Below are 12,916 nucleotides of genomic sequence, written 5' to 3' on the forward strand. Positions count from 1 at the left end.
CTTTGTCTTTTTAAAAAACTAAATGGTTTGATTTTGTTTTTCACCCAGCATGGTAATTTCTACCTTTCAACAAAAGTCTAAATCTATTGGTAATTGTAATATATTTGTTTAACATTTTGTCATGCTTATCTTTTTTTTTTTTTTTTTTTGCATTGATCACATTTCTTTCCTATGTTCTGAAATATATATTTTCTAGGAGTGTGAAGAATAAAACATTTACTGAATCCATGATTTATACAGTAAAGCATTTAATATGCTTTCTTATACAGCTTCCTCTGTGTTTTTGATTTGAGTATTTGATGCAGAATATTATTAACTTTTTTCTACCATAGGCAGAATCTTAGAAAAACTTTAACATCTGGTTTTAAGACAATAGCAGCAACTATATACATGTCATTTATTCCATGATTTCATAGTCCTGGTCTTGAAATCTTGATTCTCATTACGTTGCAAGGAAATATGCACTTTTTTGTTGTTGGAGGTGATGGTGGTGGTGGTATGTATGACTGAGAAGATTGCTGTTTTTTTCTTCCGCACGCTGAATCGTACCTTAGCTGGATAAGCAGTTTTGAGTCATAAACTTATATATAATTCTGTAGAAGTCTATTACCTTCCATTACTAAGTGTTGCAGAAAAGTCTGACGACAAGCTGATTTCCACTCCCTTCATTTTTGTTTGTTGTTCCTTAGGTTCCCTCTCCCCTTCATTTTAAAATAAAAACAAACAACTTGAACAAAGTGTGGCCAGATCTTGGTCTCTGTTCATTAATTTCACCTGGTGTTCTGAGACGAAATTATATAAAATAAGGATATTTCCTTCAATTTCATCTGCTAGTCTTGGTTCCTTACAGTTCAATCTTCTGTAACTCTTCCCTATTTTTTTTTTTTTCAATTTTATAATATACAGTTCACCTTTGAACAATGCGAGAGTTAGGGGCTCTGACCTTGGTGCAGTTGAAAATCTGTGTATAACTTTTGATTCCTCCAAAACTCACCAATAGTCCACTGTTGACTGAAAGCCTTACTGATAAAGCCTTGCTGCTTTTTTGCAGCACTTCATAATTAATAATAGAAGGTAATAGATTAATGTATACAGAATTGTATATGTTCATGACTCAAAACTGCTTATCCAGCTAAGGTACGATTCAGCGTGCAGAAGAAAAAACAGCAATCTTCTCAGTCATACGTACCACCACCACCATCACCTCCAACAACAAAAAAGTGCATATTTCCTTGCAACGTAATGAGAATCAAGATTTCAAGACCAGGGCTATGAAATCATGGAATAAATGACATGTATATAGTTGCTGCTATTGTCTTAAAACCAGATGTTAAAATTTTTCTAAGATTCTACCTATGGTAGAAAAATGTTAATATTCTGCATCAAATACTCAAATCAAAAACACAGAGGAAAGTAAGGTCAATTAATACATACTGTGTGTGTGTGTGTGTGTGTGTGTATCATACTATATTCTTTCCATAAAGTAAGCTAGAGAAACTATTAAGAAAATCATAAGGAAAATAGATTTATGGTACTATACCAAAAAATTGCCACATAAGTGGACCTATGCAGTTCAAACCTGTGTTGTTCAAGGCTCAACTGTATTCACTTACACTTTTATATGTACACTTTTAAAGTATACAATTTAGTGGTTTTTAATGTACTCATTAAGCTGTACCATCACCACTATTTAATTTTAGAACATTTCATTATCCCAGGAAGAAACCCCATAACCATTAGAAGTCACTCTACATTTCCCATGTCTCTTGGCATTAACCTATTCTCTGTCTTTATCGATTTGCCTATTCTGAATGTTTTATACAAAACATACCTTGTTGTGTCTTGCTTTTTCTGTATAGCCTACTGTTTTTAAGAGACATTCATGTTGTTGCATTTGTTATTCAATCCGTTTTATGGTCAAATAATATTCTACGTATGGCTATACATTTTGTTTATCCATTCATTGAGGGACAGTGGGCTGTTTCTGCTTTTTGACATTTTTTTTCTAAAGTAGGCTCCACACCCAATGTGGGGCTTGAACTCACGACGCTGAGATAAAGAGTCCCCATGCTCTATTAAGCCAGCCAGCTGCCCCTGTTTTCTGACTATTAATAACGCGGCTATGAACATTTGTGTACAAGTTTTTGTGTGGATATTTTTTTTGTTCAATTTTATTAGGCATATGCCTAGAGTAGAATTGCTAGGTCATAGGCTAGCTATATGGTTAACATTTTGAGTACTAGCCAAATTGTTTTCCAACGTGGCTGCACTATTTTATAATGCCAACATTATAAAGGTTCAATTTTCTCCACATCCTAATACTTGTTATTGTCTTTTTTATTTTAGCTGTCTAATGGATGTGAAGTAATATCTCATTGTGGTTTTGATTTGCCTTTTTTCTAGTGACCACTATTCTGTATCTTCCTGTGCTTATTAGGCATTTGTGTATCTTGTTTGGAGAAAGAAATTTCTACTCAATTCCTTTGCTTATTTTAATTGGGTTGTCTTTTATTTTTGAATTATAAAAAAGCGCTTTATGCCCTTTGGCTAGAAGTCTCTTCCCAAGTATTTGATTTGCAAATATTTAATCCCCTTCTATGATTTGTGTTCTCATTTTCTTGACTGTGTCCTTTGAAACACAAGTTTTAAATTTGATGAAGTCTATATTTTCTTTTGTCACTTGTACTTTTGGTGTCATATCTAAGAAAACTAATACAAGGTGGTGACAGTTTACTTCTATATTTTCTTGTAAGCATTTTATAATTTTAGCTCATTTGTTTAGGTCTGTGATCCATTTTGTGTCACATATTTTGTATATGGTGTGAGGTAGGGTCCAATTTCATTCTTTTGCATATGGATGTCCACTTGTTTCAGTACCATTTGTTGAAGACTGTCCTTTCTCTTGTCAAAAATCAATCGGCCATATATGTAAGGTTTGTTTCTGAACTCTCAGTGCTACTCCACTAATAAATGTATGTTTAGGTACACTGCATTTTCACATTAAGTTTTAAGATCACCTTGTCAATTTTTCCAAGAAAGATCTATTTTGATGCACTGGATTGGCAGATAAATTTAGGAAATAAGCACCATCTTAACAATGAATGTTTCAATCCATAAACATGAGATATCTTTCAATTTATTTAGGTCTTCTTTACTCTCTTTTAGTGATATTTTGTACATCATTTTATGTTCTTGGTGTACAAGTCTTGTACTTCCTAAGTATTAAAATTTTTTGATGCTATTTTAATTGTATTATTTTTCTTAATTTTGTTTTTGGATGTTCATTGCTAGTATACAAACATACAATTTATCTTGGTCTTATATCATGCAACCTTGCTGAACTTATTTTTTAGTTCTAATAGTTTTGTGTGTGTGTGTGTGTGTGTGTGTGTGTGTGTGTATTTCTTAGGGTTGTCTATATACAAGATCATTTCATCTGTGAATAGATAGATTGACTTCTTCCTTTCCAATCTGGGTTTTTTTTTATTTTTATTTCTCTTTCTTGCCTAACTACCCTGGCTAGAACCTCTACACAATGTTGAATAGAAGGTGAGGGCAAACATCCTTATTATTCCTGATCTTGAAGTAATATTGAGTCTTTTACCATTAAGAATGATGTCAGCTGTTGGGTTTTTGTATGTCTCTTATCAGGTTAGGAGATTCTTTTCTTTTCTTTTTTTACATTTATTTATTTTTGAGAGACAGAGAGAGACAGAGCACAAGTGGGGGAGGGGCAGAGAAAGGAGACACAGAACCTGAAGCAGGCTCCAGGCTCCAAGCCCTCAGCACAGAGCCTGACGCGGGGCTCAAACTCAAACCGTGAGATCATGACTTCAGCCAAAGTCAGACACCTAACCAACTGAGCCACCCAGGCACCCCAGGAGATTCTTTTCTATTCCTCATTTGTTGAATGTTTTCAACATGAAAATGTGTTGGATTTTGTGAAATGTTTTTCTGTGTCTATTGGGATGATCATGTGCCTTTTATTCTATTGATATGGTGTATTATACTGGTTGATTTTCATGTTAAACTAACCTAGAATGAATCCCTAGAATAAATCCCACTTGATCATGGTGTATAATTTTTATTTGTTGCCAGATTTGATTTGCTAATATTTTGTTGGGGGGATTTCTGAGTATATATTCACCTTCTCTATTCTTCTGCTTTGATAGTTTGTCTTTTGGTAGCAATTTGCCCATTTCATCTAATTGTGCCATATAATTGTTCATAGTATTCCTTAATAATCTTTTATTTCTATAAGATTGGTAGTGATGCCTCTTCTGTAGTATATTCCCTTTTAAATCTCATTTTCTTCTAAATTTCAATTAAGTATCTTAATTTCTTTCTTAATTGACTGGCATGGCTTCCTACAATATCCAATATGCTGTTCAGTCTTAATTGTATTTTAAAGTCTGGGCTATACTTTTCCGTATATTGAGGTTGTTTCAGTTCTATTATCAATCTTATTATCCCTATACAATATTTTGTGCCACACTTGAAAATTTGGTTACAATTAGATGACATCCTTCCCAGTTTCCTGAACATTTATTTTAGCATTAAGGAGTACTTAGAGTTGAAAGTTCCTATTTGAATTACAAGTTATTGTTCACTTAAAATAATAAATCATAATATAAATCTAACATTTAATAAAATAACATTTATGAGCATGGCAGGTATTCTGCAAGGCACTTTGTGTGAAATCTCATTATAGCAACATAAACAGCACTTGAGTCAAGTTACAGATTACAAAACCAAATTTGAACTCAGTTTTGACTGCAGAGTCCACATTCTTTTTTTTTTTTTTTTTTTTTTTTTTAATTTTAGAAAGAGAGAGCAGGGGAGAAGGGCAGAGGGAGAGAGAGAATCTTAAGCAGGCTTTACCCTTAGTGTGGAGCCAGATGTGTGGCTCGATCCCACAATCCTGGGATCATGACCTGAGCTGAAATCAGGAGTCAGACACTCAGACTAAGCTACCCGGGTGCCCCTGCAGAGCCCACATTCTTAACCAGTGGTTGACAGACTTTTTTTCTTTTTTTTCTTTTTTTTTTAAAGGGCCTGATAGGATATAGTTTAGGCTTTGGGCCATATGGTCTTTATCACAATGACTCAACTCTGCTGGTGTAGCAAGAAAGCAATCTTCGTAATATGTAAATGATGGGCACAGCTGTGTTTCATTTACCAAAATTTCATTTACCAAAAAGGTAGTGTGCCTATAGGCCGTAGTGTGCCACTCTGTGCTCTTAACCAACACACCACACTACCCTACGTCTTTCTCAAAGCCTTCCTTGACCGCCACATTAGCTCAATTTCCTCTTCTTCTGGAATTCTACCATAGTAGCTGTTGTAGTATCAGTCCTAAGTCACATATCTTTGTTTTTATGTAAATATGTCTCACATGTCTTTTTTTGTTAACTTTATTGACAAAAGATCATGCCAAGGAAAAAGTGACTTTATACATTTTGTTGTATCTCTGTGAGGCACCAACCCCATGCTACAGATTGTGAAAGTAGCTTAGAAATTTAAATATGACTGTATCTGAAGAGATTTTTTTTTTTTTAATGTTTATTTATTTATTTTGAGAGAAAGAGTGAGCATGAGTGGTGGGGAAGGGCAGAGAGAAAGGGAGAGAGAATCCCAAACTGGTTCCGCCTCAGAGCAGAGCCTGATGTGCAGGGCTCAATCCCATGAACCGAACTGTGAGATCATGACCTGAGCCAAAATCAAGAATCAGATGCTTAACCGACACAGCCACCAGGTGCCCCTACGTGGAGAATTTTGACACAATACAGCCACTCACCTGAAATCAAATGACAGAAATGTAAAAATTGAAAAATAAAGATATTGATAGAGAAATTCAGACAACTGCTATATAAGACTCTACAGTCAACATCTTTCCTTATGAGTTTTTTTAATGTAGAAAAACTATATATTTATTTCCATTTTCTCAGTTTCAGTTCTTTCCTCAGACTTTCCTAACCTCAAGGAATCACAGTTTATGAAAACCATAAATCAAAGATTTGTCACTGTAAGAATTAGTCAAAATTTAGATAATAATTACTGTATGGATGTTGATGATATGTTTCACATTTTAGCAATGAGTAATAACATCATTTCCAGGATTAAAATCTTTTTTTTTTTTTTAATGTTTATTTTTTTGAGAAAGAGAGAGAGAGAGTGCGCAAGCCCAGGAGGGGCAGAGAGAGAGGGAGACACAGAATCTGAAACAGGCTGCAGGCTCTGAGCTGTCAGCACAGAGCCTGATGCGGGGCTCGAACTCAGGAACGGCAAGATCATGACCTAGGCCATAGTTGAACGCTTAACCAACTGAGCCACCCAGACGCCTCCAGGATTAAAATCTTTTAGAGTGAGTTCCTCTCTATGAAACTGGCTTATTTTACTTTTTCAGGCAGCTAAACAAATCTTAAAAAAGAATCTAATATTTAATTGTTCTTTCATTTGTATTATATCTATATTCTCAAATACAGTCTATATGGAGCTTCATTGTTACCTTGAAATTTAGATTTATAAGAGAATCATCCTTTCAGGTGTTATTACATCTGTGATAAAAAGTATAGGACAAGTATTAAATGTTGTATGGGCCAGATGACCTTTTAACCAGAGATACCATCAGTCTGTGAGGAATGCCTTGGCCCAGAGACTTGAAGTTTGGTAGCTACAGAAATGAAAACGTGGTATAAGATGGTTAGCTTTTTCTAACCCGGGTGAAACAACAAACAGTCGGCCAAGTTAGAATGAGAAGAAATACAATTTAAAGTTAACATGGTCTTAATTATGAGACTACAGCTGAAACTATTGACTCATTACCCCCAAATTATTCTCAAGCTACTGTTTCCCTGCTTTATCCACCGCAAAGGCCAAAAGTCCTTGATACCTAAGCTTCTCTTAAAGCTAGAGGCATCCAGGGGCGCCTGGTTGGCTCGGTCGGTTAAGCATCCGACTTCGGCTCAGGTCATGATTTCACGGTCCGTGAGATGGAGCCCCGCGTCGGGCTCTGTGCTGACAGCTCAGAGCCTGGAGCCTGCTTCGGATTCTATGTCTCCCTCTCTCTGCCCCTCCCCTGTTCATGGTCTGTCTCTCTCTGTCTCAAAAATAAATAAATAAGCTTTAAAAAAAAAAAGCTAGAGGCATCCACATGCCATATGCCAGTAGGTCCACGTTGGACATTTGCAGGAACAGGTTGTTGGGAAAGCTTTTATTTCCTGACTAAAAGAGAAACACTCAATAGGTACAGCCATTCCTTATTCTTCCTGCCTTGAAGTAGAAGATGATATCTGGATCAGGAGGAACACCCTACGTGCAGCAAGTACGAGAAAAAGCATGAGCACAAAACTTTGACGACACTGAGTTTCTAAACAAAAAAGTGAACAACTACTTCTAGACCTCTTGTTCTAGAATAATAAATCCCTATTGTTTTATATTACTTGTACATAAAACTTGAAGCTGAAAGCATTTCTAGTTGATACGTACTGTAAAACTTTTTTAAATTGTCAATTACTTTTGGGCCATATGACTAAGAATTTGCTTTTTAATAATCTTGAAAATAAGATTTCTTTCTCCTTCAAAATACTTAACTTTATATTAGTAATTATTAACTAAATCTGTTCTTATAATTAAAAAACAAATAATTATGATTAGGCTTTTATAATTTTGGATTATTGGCATTTTATTTTATTATTTAATGTTTATTTTTGAGACAGAGAGAGAGACAGAGCATGAGTGGGGGAGGGGCAGAGAGACAGGGAGACACAGAATCCAAAGCAGGCTCCAAGGCTCTGAGCTGTCAGCACAGAGCCCTATGTGGGGCTCGAACCCACAAACACGAGATCATGACTTGAGCTGAAGTCGGATGCTTAACCAACTGAGCCACCCAGGCTCTCCAGCATTTTATTTTTAATACAATTTGTAAAAAGTTCCCTGACTTAGCAAAAACAAAAATTATACCATTGTTATGTGACTGTCAGGATACTGGTATTATTAAAATTTTATCCAGTATTAGATGTCAAGTGACTTATAAAATACAGTTTAACTTAGTTTGACCATAGAACAAGTGATTTGATATTTGTAAGCAATTTAAGATGCTTTGTATACAGGTTTAACTGGAAGGCTGACTGTATCTTAAAAAACATTGATTTCTTCAATGATTTTTGATGGCTTTTTGAAGTACCCAACAATTAAAATTATACATTATAATAAAGTGTTTACAGCACACTATTAAAAGATGGAAAAAGTAAAGTTAACTAACACTTCAAGTTACATAGGGTTAAAGACCTCAAATAAAACTAGTTTTCTTTTTTTTTTCAATATATGAATTTATTGTCAAATTGGTTTCCATACTAGTTAGTTTTTCAAAGCAAATTTAAGTTATCAAGAAAATGACAGAAGCAATCCAATGTGGGTAACATATCAAAAGTATTCCAGTGAACTGTTGTGGGCCCACTCAAAAGAAGCCAAGACAGTGGGAAGGAAATGGACTCCAAGTTGTTAGGTACTCACTGAATTACTAGATTGTGCCATAGAAATCACTTTGTGACCCTTCAGTTACTGTTATTGAGAACTCTGGTATGAGATTTATCGGGGAAAAACAGTACACTTAGGAAAATGAGATTATTAAATCAAAGTAAATTCTAACTGCCTTCCTTCCCACACTAAATTAGAAGCTGGGAGGAGTTCAGAAGGCTCCTTTCCTAGGGTGAACCAGAAGGGGGTCTTGAAGCAGTGGCTGGAGTTGGAGGTACCATGCACATTTCAGTAGCTATGATGTACAGAAGGCTAGCACAGAGCCCTGTGAATGCCAAATTCAACCCTTCCCCTTGCTGGCTCAAAATGACAAATATCTATATAATTTAGGTTTAATAAGCCTGAATAAGGCCTCCCAATGCAACCATTTCACTAAAAATTGAACATTCAAGACCAGTTAAATTTGTTACGACAAAGCTTCATGTAACATTTATCTGTTTTTCTCTAAGTCTCTGTTTTTATGTATCAAGAAGAAAAGCCATAGACCGTGTGTATATGAATGTGTGGGGAATGTTACTTAAAAGTACATCTTTAAGTCAGCAAAATTTTAGAGGCAAAGAGAGACAATGCCAAAAGGCATCCAATTAATAAATTTATATCTGAAGTACACGCCTATGCAATGTTGCAATTAATAGCAACATTTGCTCTGTTCATTCACAATGTCACAATAGACATCAGTATTTATATTTAACTCTATATAAGCAACGGTTGTGGGCAAAGGGCTGCATTTGGTGCTAAAAGAGAGGTCCAAGAAACAATCCCCTTTTTAGTTGTATTTGTTTGTGAAAAATGTAAAATTATGTTTCTCTATAGGTAATCAAACATTTAAATAAATTGTTACCAAGGATAGACTTTATATAAGGCTCTTAAATAGAAAGGTAAATGAAACAGTTCTGAAGTTACTCAGCATCTGGTGAGGAAGACAGTTACAAACTCAACTAATTCTACACAAGGCACAATGCTAAGCATGAAGAGTCATGCCAAAGGAACATGAAGAAGGAAGGTTAATCAATCATGAGTTCTAAGCAATTTGTATCTATTTGCATGCTAGCAAAGCTATGTTAAAAAGCAAAGAAAAGGCAGTTAAATATGTTATATTAAATTTACTACTAAAGAACTACTGACAACTAACTCAAATTCTCCAGGTTTTGGAGTAATAGAAGAAAAATCACATTTGAATTCTTCATTCTTAACACTAATCAGATTAATCTGTTTCTGGAAGCTTAAATGCAAAAGACAATAAATGCCCAATTCCACATGTACTTAAATACAGTCTGACTTCCTTTCTTCTTGCTCTTTTTTTTTGTTTGTTTGTTTGTTTTTGTTTTTTAACAAATGACTATAAAAATGGAAGAATAAATTCAGGTTTTATGGAATGAAATGTGTGTTTCATGGGTAAGCTTCAGCAAAGGTATTTTACTTAGGTCAAATTGTGTTGATCCATAGACTGACCTGGCTGGAAATGCAAACTTGGTTGTCACCAGTGGGAGAGCCCTTTCCCCTCATACACATTCCCTATCTCTGGGATGAATTTAGAAATGGTACCACACAAAGTTGTAGATCAGTCTTTGCAGCCCACACTGTCTGAATGAAACTGGGCTCAATGGACACTTCTGCAAAGGCCAACCAGCACAAAGGCATTCTCAGAAAGGCTAATGTATAGTAACTATTCTGCGAGGTCAACTTAACCCTTGTCTATCAAAACGCAAAATGTCTCAATGTGTACATTAAAAAGTCTTAGCCAGTAGTTCTAATTCAGTAAGCGATTATAGGGCCACTACTTTATGCTGAGCATGACACAAGATGCTCAGAATGAGCAGGAGATAGAAAAGAAGTATGTGGTCTCTAGAAGCTAATAACCTACTTGGTTCAAACACACTTACCAAAATTTAAGGACTAAATTTTGAAGACGTTAGATTGAAAACAAAACAAAAACAAATTGTTACCATTGTATAATTAATCCTGATCCCCCAAAGCAGTAATTAACCTTTGAAGTTTGATGGAAGAAGGGGGAGGGGGATGCTCTTGCTCATCTTTAGTATCTGGTTCAAGTATCTCTGTTACTAAGGGGGAAAACACCTTTTGGGTTCTTACTTCTTTTTAATATTATGTCCAAATAATTCATTCACTTCGAAGTGAATATATACACAGTGGATCTTTTTTTGCTCTGCGTTAATAACCCACGATCACTCAATATCTAATGAATTATTGCCAGTCTGACTCCAGTTTAAAATGCAATATAGGAAACAAGGCTCCGTATCTCAGGGGTTAGAGCACTGGTCTTGTAAAATGCAATGTAGGAAAGTATTGTCTCCCACAATGGGTATAGGCTTCCAGCAATGATTGGGGGGAGAAAAGGCCATGAAATCACTTCTAGGCATTTAACAATACAGATCAAATCTCTTTTCTCTCTTGCTAAGGGCAGTTTCTCAAGCTGTTTATCAAACAGCATTTTTCATATCTACCTCCTTCTATAAATCAGCCTCCCAACACACCAAAACCATTTGATCTTGAACCTTTAAGTCTCGCTCTTTGGTGCTGCATGCATCAGTGAATCCTCCTGTTAGAGAAATCTATGCTACTCAATTATTTTCACTCAATAAACTTACAGTCAGAATCCTGTATTTAAAAAAAGTTCAAAATATATTGCAATTCGAAATTAACCAAGTCTTTTGGCTAAAAAAAATAGTGATTTCCAGAGCACTATCCATTCCAGAGAGACATTCTGCACTGTTGGTTTTTCTTTCTCATCATATGCTCACTAATAGCCATATACAAATAGTAAAAATCAAGAGCAGAACAAATAATATGCTTTTTACCTAGGTAGTACTTTACATAAAATTATAAACTGTGACATGAACAATCATCTCAACACCAGTAACATACAGTCAAGAAGACTTCATAGTATATGAGATTTAACGTGAACACCAATTTAAAATCTCTTGACACAAGTTCAAGGTAACAAATACCTAAGTACTATATATTGCTAAAGATTTCTCCCTTATAAAAACATGGTCTTACTCCCAAATGATACAGGAACCCAATCTCTTTCACTGACATAATAAAAAGGATCCAAATCTTGGAAGCAGGAGAAAAATCCAGTACTTTAATACTACAAACTCAGTCATTCCTAATGAGACTCTATCCTTTATGATACCTCACAGCAGAAGACCTAGAAATAGTTGGGATTCAGAGTACATCTGAATTCCAACTGTTTTGATTTTTTTTTTTCTATCCCATTTACTTGATTATTAACTGATTCCCAACCAAACTCTTTCAAAAGATCTTTTAATATAGGCTTTGAAAGAACTTCATTGCCAATTACTATTAATTGTTATTATTACATGGAGTAAATAAATCAGTGACAGCGGGTGTTCAGTTTCACAGAATCAATTGGTAGCAGAGACTAAGAAAGATTCTAAGACTAATTCAGAACAATCCACAGAATGACAAATAACAAGGGTAAAAACAATCTTTTCAAAGCCTCACTATATTCTAGTACTCATTTTTTTCTCCTAAAATCAGTTACATAGTGTCTTTTCAGCTACGTGGATTAATAAACTCGCCTGTGATATATAGCAAAGATAAACTCAGATCCTTAACACGACTGCTAAGTTCAATGGCTACTGTTGCTTTTTCTTTTTTCTAAGCTCTTTGCTGCTTCTAATACCTGATTTGCTTGGGGACAATCTAAAAGCGGCTGTTTTTCTAAGATCTGTCCGTGTATATATTTCTCTGGCGTATAAGAATGTGGCAGGGGGTGCTGGAGGGGAGGAGTAAATATACTGATAAGTCATTTAGGCTTATCAGTAGTAGCACTCAGTAGGATAGAACTTTAATCTATAAAGAGAATTCCTTCTGGCCATTTTTTTTTTTTTTTTTGAAAAAGGAACTGTGTGTGCTTTACAAAAATAAAATCCTGAAATACTAAGTAAATGAGGAAAGCATGAAAACCAGAAAACAGAAGATAATTACCCCCACTGTATTGGCCCTAGTTAAAAAAAAAAAAAAAATCCAAATTATTCACCCAGACCCTGGAATACACAACTGTCACAATGAAAGCATTTCAAAGGAAAACGTGCTGCAATATGCTACTATGATTAAAAGCCGTGTAATCTGGAGAACCTTGGAAACAAAAAGAAAATGACTAGGAAAATAGCTATTTACATACTTTCTAAAAAGAAAGCCTGCAATTTTATCATAGTTGCACAAAGGTAGGTATGACTTTCACCTTTACCTAGTATTAAAACATATTTTCATCCACAGGTATTTAATAACATTCAGAGAAATTGTACATGGTTTAATACCAAGAATAAACTATTTTTTTATGATACTATTACATGTGTTTTAAGCCTGAACCCATCACGACACACACTAA

At 35.0% G+C, this 12,916-nt stretch overlaps 1 protein-coding gene across 2 annotated transcripts in view; it reads right to left on the minus strand.

Annotated features, from left to right (window-relative positions):
* The window catches only part of SERPINI1 (serpin family I member 1), a 71,631-nt gene that overhangs the window by 57,216 nt on the left and 1,499 nt on the right, over positions 1–12,916 (minus strand). The gene's annotated exons all lie outside the window — the stretch shown is intronic.

Source organism: Panthera tigris, chromosome C2 (assembly GCF_018350195.1).
Source record: "Panthera tigris isolate Pti1 chromosome C2, P.tigris_Pti1_mat1.1, whole genome shotgun sequence".
NCBI classification, from domain to species: Eukaryota; Metazoa; Chordata; class Mammalia; order Carnivora; family Felidae; genus Panthera; species Panthera tigris.